General features: G+C 38.2%; 1 pseudogene across 1 annotated transcript in view; it reads right to left on the bottom strand.

Annotated features, from left to right (window-relative positions):
• Positions 1-6,050: 6,050 nt before the first annotated feature.
• LOC309977060 (eukaryotic translation initiation factor 4 gamma 2-like) overlaps positions 6,051-9,803 on the bottom strand; it is a 49,694-nt pseudogene continuing 45,941 nt past the window's right edge. The window contains exon 2 of the transcript in view: positions 6,051-8,821. The product of the transcript in view is annotated as a eukaryotic translation initiation factor 4 gamma 2-like (transcript). The remainder of the gene's footprint in view (positions 8,822-9,803) is intronic.

The following is a 9,803-nucleotide window of genomic DNA, read 5'->3' as shown; positions in this document are numbered from 1 at the left end:
CCCTTATTTTAATCCCCACAACTAAAGCTAATAACTGAAATTTGAGGGGTTCTTTGTTACTTGGGCATACCTAAACATATATTACTGTTACAGGGAGATTAACTGACCTTAATAATGGCATTTCAAACAAAACTTTCTGGTCTCTATCTGTTCCTGTCCATCCCAATCCTTAATGTGTATAGATTCTTAATTCATGGATATACATAAGCATTAATTGCCACAAATGCTAAAACCATCCAAGTTAAACACTTATTTTTTCAACAATTATTTTTATGCCCAGAGTCATTTCTACTGTTTCAATAATTTTACCCTTTTCAAACACCCACTTGTTACCCTTTTACTTTTATGACAAAGGAGAGTGTGCATGAGGATATTATGCCTCATAAAACTGCATATTATAACAATGTCTATGGAGAAATATATTTTCTTGAGATTGGAGGTTATCATTTGTGGAGTTATCATTTGTGGAGTTCAAGCGTAGCACCAAAATCCACCTTTTTAGATTCATTTAACATAAATGCAACTTTTCTCTTTCTAAAACCAAAGGCTGGAAACTACCTACACAAATCTTCATAATGTATCTTTGATATCAACTAGCATTTAAAAAACATTCTGATGTGTTAAGTATAAAGGAATCAGAGATATGCTGATTGAATTTTCCATTGAAGTTGAACATTTTAAAGAAAAAGACAAGAAAGAAAAGAAGTTGGGGGATGCATGTTGTTCTTTGCTTCACACAGAACATTTGAAAATCTGCCTGACCTCTTATTTTTATTTATTTAAATTAACAGCAGCAGCATTCACTGCCATCTGGTCCACAGGCACAGTGAGCTAATTTAAAAAAAAAAAAAAAAAAGGAACTTCAAACTATCATTTAAAACTTTTAAAATAATTCAGCCAATACAAGGGTTGAAAAAGCATCACTTGGATTGGCAAACCAGAGGAACTAGGTCCCAGAGGGCAGTAAATCTGGATTTAGCCAGAGCTAAATGTGTGTTGAGAAAATTTTGATGGAGACTTCCCCAGGAGTAACTGTACATTCCCAAGGAAGAACTTGGAATGAAAACTGGGCTGCACCCAATGCTAAATGCAACTATTTGGAAGACTTTCCACCCTTTTATCTCCCCAGCTCAGATTATAAACTTTGTTAGCAGTTTCAGTTGGTGTTTTTGTCTCTACATAGTACTCCAATTTGAAATCTTATTCCACATTGGGAATACATCCCGTCAAAGCAACAGCATCCTATATTCATTTTGCATTCTATAGGTCATTGAGTTTTTCATTTAGTTTGAAATGTCTTGAAGCCCTCATCAAAGGTGATGCTAAAAGAACAATTTTTTTTTTTTTTTTTTTTTTTTTTGCGGTACGCGGGCCTCTCACTGTTGTGGCCTCTCCCGTTGCAGAGCACAGGCTCTGGACGCGCAGGGTCAGCGGCCATGGCTCACGGGCCCAGCTGCTCCGTGGCACGTGGGATCTTCCCGGACCGGGGCACAAACCCGTGTCCCCTGCATTGGCAGGCGGACTCTCAACCACTGCGCCACCAGGGAAGTCCAAGAACAATTTTAATAAGTCATCTAGTGCTTCTCTCAGCCCACACATATTTTTGGCAGCACAGGAATATTGCTTTCTGCCATCTGTGCAGAATAGAATTTGGATTTTTGTTCAGGGTCAGTTAGAATGTGCTTAAGACCCAATGTGTAGCTAGGCTTTGATTCTTGCTCTAAACTTTTGATATGTGTTGTTTAGAATTTAAAGTGGTTTCACTAAAATCTTCTCTTTCTTTTCTGTAGCTGACATATTGTACTAATAAAGTTTAAAATAAATTCTTTTCAGTAGTAGTTGGCTGTTTTGTTTTTATGGCGATCTAATCTAACATCATTTCATTCAGTTTGTTTTGAAGATACACGCTGGGAGAGGAATAATTTAAGAATACACGACAGTCGTTGTATATACCAAGGTATAAACACAAAATCTGACTGAGGAATGTCTATGCACCAAGCAAATTTCTCAGTAATATTTGTACTTGATATTTTCATTCCCATTCTGACAGATGAAGAAACTGAGGCTCAATAATGATACACAACTAGTAAGAAGTAGAATTAGGCTGTTAACTTAGGTTTGTGTTGTGCCAAAGCTTATGTTCTACTTAAAGAAACATGCTCCAATAATATTCACTTCTTTTCAATAAAGATGCGTAAGTTCCTATTATTTGCTGAGGACTACACTGAGTTCCTTGGGAAGAAAGAAACTGAAACAGGAGGTCTCATTCTTTCAGAATTTTTAAATATAAATGAACAAGGTAGCACACATAGGAAGTAACCTCTATATTACTGCAAGGATGTTCTTTCTCAAACACAAAGCTACTTACATACCATTTTGTTGAAAAATGTCTTTAGTGTCTTTCTGTCTACAGGATAAAGCCTAAATTATTTAACATGACATTAACTGAACCTCTGCCCATTTCTCCAACTTAATTTCCAATATGCTAATGTCCTTATAGCCTACATTCCAGCTACCCCAAACTACTTGTGCTTTCTGGAATGTGACTTTTTGTCACTATCCTAAAATTTTGCTGTTCCGATTTTTCTATCTGGAATTTCTTTCCATCATTTTAAAGGCAAGTTTTTGTCAAGAATCATCTGAAACAATACCTCTTTCATGGATTATGCTTTTTATCACCTGTAAACCACATCCATGCTTCTTCAACATAGCTATGGCAGCTACAGCTTACGTTTACATACTTTCTTCCTGGGTAGATTGAATTTTACAGTCTCAGGGCCATGTTCAGGGTATGTGGTAGAATTACAGCCATTAAATATTCTTTTAATAAGCAAAAAACTGAGAACAGGAGAGAGAGGGTGGGTGAAAGGACCATCCAAATCTCTTGTAGGAGAGCAATAGGAAGCCCCGCAATAAATCTTATGAAAATTCAAAGCAAATAAATTCTATCATCATAAAGATTAGCTAGTTAATCTTTAACTAGGCTTCCATTAAAATAGTAGACACATATCAATAAAAATGACACAGGTCACTTTAGCTACCATGTACTCAGAGGGGGGATTCCAACAGAAATTTTCTTTAAAATACAACAAACACACTTTAGTTACTGTGAATGAGAGAGAAAAGTACAGCTGTCCACACTGACATCTCAACTCTGGCCTAGATGATGGTCTTACACAGACAGACACACACAATGAGGGTCTCATACAGACACACACACATGCATGCACACGCCATGTGCACACACTCTCTTTTAAAATAGATTTTGGTGCTTATAAATACAAGATGACCAATATTATACATGTTACAAAAATTTTTGATTGTATTTCTTTGGTGTTTCCTTTTCTCTTTTTATTTATTCAGTTAGTTACGGCAGTAACTGTAACAGTCATTTAGTATCACTTCTGCTTCAGTAAATTACCTTGCTTTATCGGGGGGTGGGGGTGGGGGTGGAATACAACTAAAACTCAAAGAAGAATGTAATAAGCCCTAGAACAATATATACATTGCACTGAGATAGGATTAGCTCCTTCAGAAAGTGGTAGGGTTTAGCACAAGAGGTATGAGAGTGGACCCCCAGGGATCTTCTTAATGGGAGATTGCCACTAGGAAAAAAAAAAAAGAAAAACAGGAAAAAAGAGAACATGGTTAACCACAGAGGAAGGGTAGTAAAAAGAAGAGAGAGGGTAGGGTAACCAGTAAGAAAGTAAACTATATTATTTTCCCAGTGCCACATCCTGGGCCAAAAATCTTGCTCATTCAGGGAATTGGCAGAGATGAATCATTTTTCTCATTTTCAGTTTTTGGTACATTCTTTCTGAGCAGCTCATTTGAAGAATGTAAACTCCAGGAACATGGATCTGTGTATCCCAGAGCTTTCAGAGTGATGAGAACCCTGGCTGTTGGTTGAATGAAGAAGCAAGAATACCCTAGTGTCTGACACCAAAGTCCTAGGTGTGTGCCCTTAACCTGCCTCTATCTCCAGCCTCAGCTTTTTCCACATCATAGTTAACCTACTGCAGCCTCACAGGTCTGCTTCTCACCAATGAGTCCTCCAAGCTTCTGGCATTTGTTTTTGTCTGAAACCCTATGTCATCCTGCCCAATAGATACATAGTATGAACCACAAAGCAAGTCTGATGTGTAATTACAAATTTTCTAGTAGCCACACTAAAAATGTAAATTAGACAGGTGAAGTTAATTTTGATAGTATTTTTTTATTTAACCCAATATATATAAAACATTAACATTTGAGAAGTAGTCTATATAAAAATGGAGGTATGAACAAGGTATTTTACTTTCTTTTTATTTTTGTAATAACATGTAGAAGTTTTTGTGTATACTGGACTTACAGCACACCTAAATTTACACTAGCCGTTTTTCATGTCCTTCATTGGACAGTGCAGTTCAAACCCTTGCTGTCTTCACTCTCCTCCCTCCGCCTTTCCCTGGGAAGCTGTTCTAATCTGCTATTATGGCTTAGAGAAAAGCTTCCCTTTCTGGAGATCAGATTTTACCTCTATATCATATACTCTCTTATAAAATTCTTCATTATAGAAATTCTATGCTAATGAGTAATAACTCTTGGTGCTATCAGTTTAAAATCTGTATTCCTCACTAGACTGAAGGCTCCAGGAACACTTCTTTCATATTAATCCTTATATCCCCTGTGCTTACATAATATCCAACAAGAGGAGACATTTAATTAATACCTATTGAATAATCATTATTTAGTGCCTCTGACCCTTTATTTCCTCATCTATATAACAGGGATAAAAATGCCTATCTCATAGAGTGATTATAAGAATTAAACAACTTCATACATTCATGCATGTGTGTGTGTGTGTGTGTGTGTATGTGTGTCTGTACTTAGAACAATGGCTAATACATCATAAGTTCTATATAGGGTCTGGCTTTTGGTAACAGTCATAGCAGTACGACTAAATCTAATTTTGTGAGGACTAAGGCAGACAGTAGATTGAGGAGGGTGTCTGGCATATGATAGTGCTACTTTTAAAAATTTTGTTATGCTCAGTCTATTATTTCATATAAATGTCATAAAATATGCTCTAGTAATTAAACCTCTTAGTATTAATTTGTAGTCCCAACCTTGGATTGCAATATTCTTAAGAGGTCCAGGAAAATAAAGAGTATTCTTCATTTAACAGCAGGCTGCACATATAATTACTAGAAGAAATGCAGAATTAAGCTTTAATTAAGGCCCACATGAGACTGCTTGGTGAATGTGTCTAGGTGGTAATATTGCTCATCTGTAAACCATAACTTCTAGAGTTTAGTATTTCCCTTTCCATCAATGTTTTTTTTTTTTTAAAGTATCACAATGTTTATTGATAGATACAAGTATATAAAATCAGGGCATGAACATGACTTGATAAATTAAGTAGACTTAATTTCAATTCTATAATACAAGGGACCAATTCAAATTCTCACCATTAGTTTCACACTCACAAAGACCACTTCAAGGGCACTTACAATCTCTCAAAATGTATCAGTTTTGTGCAAGTAAACCATGTTTCTTTTAAAAAGACTTGTGCACTTGCTCAGGCTCAAGGATATTAAAATCTAGCACATAAAACCCATTACTAGAGGTAGAAATACTGGCAATATACTATTACGGCAGCAATCATCAATTACAGTTAAGAATTTTTCTGTAACAACCAAATGGATAAGTAAATATTGCAACAACCCAAGTATTACTAAGCAAAGTGCATTTCTACAGTATTCAGTGTTGCTATTCAGTTTTCTAACTTAAAACAATCTATGATAACTGGCAGCAAAGAAGGTCCCTGCAATAGACTGCCTCTGCTTGAGAACTTATGATGTAATTATTGCATGCTGCTAATATACTATCTAAACATTAAAGATACTCCTAAAATATTTGATGGTAGACTATGATTAAGACATTACACTGCAAAAAAACTTATGCAGAAGGAAATCCTAACTGACACGCTTCTGCTTTAAATATTGTGCAAACATTACAGCAGAATGAACTTTCGCAGTGGTTAGGTCAAATGCAGTTACGTCATAGTAATGGTATGTTTTGCACAATTTAAGGCTTTGGCTGATTCTTTTAATCAGCTTCTTCCTCTGATTCTTCTTCTTCAGCAGTTTCTAGCCAGGTTAGTCCCTGATTCACCTGGAACAAAGCCTTGCCTTTCCCTGGGAACTCTTGGGTTATATCTTCTTTCCAAGCCAAGAAACCTTCTTCAATAATTTCCATGTCATAGAAGTGAACAAAAAAGCAAAGTAACATGCCTTTTGGGAAGTTGCTATTGTAGCAGTGCACCTGAAGAGCACAGAGGGCACTGACTTGTAGATCAATGTGATCATGAAGGAATTTCTGCATTACTGGCTTGAAGGAAAGAAGCAGTTGTTTTTCCTGCTCTGTTCTTTGGAAGGAGCAGAGGAAGAATCTCTTTCATCACTGGGTGAGTTTACTTCACTAGAAATGTACTGTAAGAAGCTAGTCACTAAGATGTTCACAAATCCTTTACCTACATGAAGTTTGGGAGAGATGTTATCTTTAATCCACTTATATATGGTTTGAGGAGATGATCCAACTTTATTTGCTTTAACAGTGCCTTCTCCAATTTGAGGAGTGGGAATAAGAAACTCAGTCCGTTTCCTCCCAAGATCTCCAACATGTGGTCCTTATTCTGATCAATTTCTGGGAGCATTTTCTGCATATTAACCTTGCTTTGTTGGAAAAGCTCTGTTAACCACTCTCAATCTTATAATTTAGCTAATTGCTGAAGACAAACTAAGAAGAGAGGAAAATGGGTGCCACTTTCCAGTGGTTGAGCTAGTTCTGAAATGCTCACCAGCTCCCAAATGATAGCATGGGCTTCAAACTGTGCTAAATATGATTTTACCAAGGGGATATCAATCTCCAGTTTGGGGCACTGGTCCAATGCACTCAGGAAAGACTGCATGAAGTTGTCACTTGTGGCCATCCCTTCCTGTTTGAGTAAACTGATCAAAGAACTTGCTTTTTCTTTATCTTCATCACTTCTATCTAGTGACAGGATGACTACTTTGCTTAATATCTCAGGGAGAAAGTGTTTAGAAGCCCTCATCTCTCTTACACCATTGACAGCTTCGTTTGCATTTCCACTATTCAGATACTTGGTTACAACAGTTTTGGTTAGTTTAAGCAGTTCTTCCTTTGATGGTGGTGGCTTTTTACTGGTCTTGGCAGGCTTTTCCTGAATAAGTGGTGGATTAGTTTTGAGACCAAGCTGAGGTGTCTGTCCCAGAGGTGGTGTTTGAGTGTGTGGTGGTTGTACACTAGAAGGAATCATAGTTATCTGGGGCTGAAGCTTTGGCACTTGATTTTTATTCATTAGGAAAGACTGAGCAGGCCTCAGGCTAATCTCATCTGCATTAAGCTGTACTTTCTTAGAAGACTGAGGTGGCAAATCCTTCAACTGTCCTTGCAGCTGGGATAAAACTCCCTGACTCTGGTTATGGTAGAGCTGGCTTAGCCCCTGGCTTTTCATAAACTTGCCTCCCATCTCCCCAAACTGTGATTGCGTGGGAGGTATGATGTGTCCCCCATGGCCACTGAAGAGTTGATTTGAACGATGACGCCCCATAGTGGGTGAAAATCTATCCTGGATAACTCCTGGACCAGTACCAATTCTGCTACCTGGCATTTGTCCAAACATATCAGCAAGTCCTCCAAGTGGGTCCCTATCCATTGTCATCCTGGGTGGCATGAACGGTTCCTCCAGAAAGAAGTCACTTCTCATCCCTTGAGCCATAGGAGCAGGAATAAACACTCCTAGATCTTTTACCGCATCTTGATGGATTTGACTGATCATCTTTGGTCCATTGTCAAGAAAAGCCTTGCGAGGAACCCAATGGTGTTCTTTCAACTCTATGGTATGCTGCAGCAGGAAACGAATCCTCACCAGCAATTCCTTACTTAACATCAAGGAGCACATTTGGGCAAAGTACTGATCCATTAAGGACTTGGCTCTTTCTTGGTCTAATCTAGGTCCCACTGTCCTCATTATCTGACAGAGGCACTCCAAATCCTCTTCCATATCTTTGAGTTGGAGTCTCTTCTTTTTTTCCAAAAGTGTTTTAGAAGGATAGATTCATAAATAAGATCAAGCTTTCCAAGTTCTCCAACGAATCTGATGTTCCCCAACATCTTGATCTTAGCAATGGCTCTCTGTTCCTCCTCCTCGGGGAGGAGGGGATTTTCACGCTTATCATAGATATCAACATTTCTGGTTCGGTTTTCAAATTCATCTTGTAATTTGGAAATTCAGAGGCATCTGAATGTTGTGCTTTGCTTCTGTCCTGGTTGACCCTCTGCTGCTGGGCCATCGAAGTTTGGTTCATCTTCTGCCAATCGCAGACATAGCTGAGCATACAGTGAGCTATACTTTGGCTCTTCTAGGGCTTTGTCCACAATCAGCAGTATGATCCCTTTAAGGATGAGTTTAGACTCTACACCCACAATGAGGAGCTCAAGGCAAAGCTTGTCAAACTTCTCAGGAGTAAGCTTACTTAGTATGCCTCTTACTTTCCTGAAGATTGCATCATGTCGTTCTCTTTCATTTGCATAGTTGTTTGCTACGGAGTTGTCACCTCGCCTAGTGTTTCCTGCAGGAATCCATTTCTGCGCGTTTTTGCCCTGGGGATTTCCCCAGGAACTCACTGTTGCCAGCAGTCTTGAGATAGTGCTGAGGTGCACCCCGGCTTCCTCCTCCGCCAGAAAAAGCACTGAAATGAGAAGTACTGCCTTCTGCAATCTCACTCTTCACTTTGGCAGCATGACAATGAAGAATCTTCAAAAGAATAATATTAATGGATGGGGTGGGAAGGGAAGGGGATGGGAGAAATGAAAAACCTTCACCGAGAACTCAGCATTTGCCACTGCAGCTGCCTCCTCAGGATCTGGTCATCGGGGACGGGGAAGAGAGGGGGAGGGGAACGGAAAAGAAAAAAGGCGGAGGGAAGGGGGAGGAAGGAGTCGCCCCTTCCAGCAATGTTATGTGATTTAAGAAGGCATTTGAGTTTCTGTAGTTTTATTTGTCTAATGAGAGGTAGGACTGGTGATTATTTCCTAAATTTGGGCCAGTCATGAAAATCTGTCCCCATAACTGATTCTTCTTTAGCTCCCTCTGCAGAGACATACACTGTTAATCAGCTTATTGTACTTTCCTTTTCCTTTCATTGTCTTTACTCCTTCCATCTGAAGTGTAGTTGTAATAAAGTCAGTCGAGCCTCCTGCAGGCTAATGTGGACTGGGAAATAATGGGTTACACCTATAAGGCCTCTCTAGCTTACAAATGATAAGAATCCGTAGTGACTATCCAGTCCATCCAACATTAAAATAGAAATCTAATAGTATAAAATGGTTGTAAAGATAACCCAATGTCCCAGGCAAGGATTTAAAACGCTTTTTTTTTTTTTTTTAAGTAGAGTTGATTTACAATGTTGTGTTAGTTTCTGGTATATGGAAAAGTGATTCAGATATACATAAACACACACACATACATATATGATTCATATATATATACACACACATACATATACATACATACATATTCATATATATTTTCTTTTTCATATTCTTTTCCATTATGGCTTATTACAGGATATTAAATATGGTTCCCTGTGCTATACAGTAGAACCTTGTTTAAAAAGCCTTTTTTAAAAAGCAGATGTTAACCCTCAAGAGGGAGCCATCTACAACTCAGTATAAAGGACTTAGTTGCCACAATAACTCTTTGTTCTGGACAAAAGTCTGATATGTTCACTGATTTC

Source organism: Leucopleurus acutus (assembly GCF_964270905.1).
Source record: "Leucopleurus acutus genome assembly, chromosome: 20".
Taxonomy (NCBI): domain Eukaryota; kingdom Metazoa; phylum Chordata; class Mammalia; order Artiodactyla; family Delphinidae; genus Leucopleurus; species Leucopleurus acutus.
This window is presented reverse-complemented; position numbering and strand designations above follow the sequence as displayed.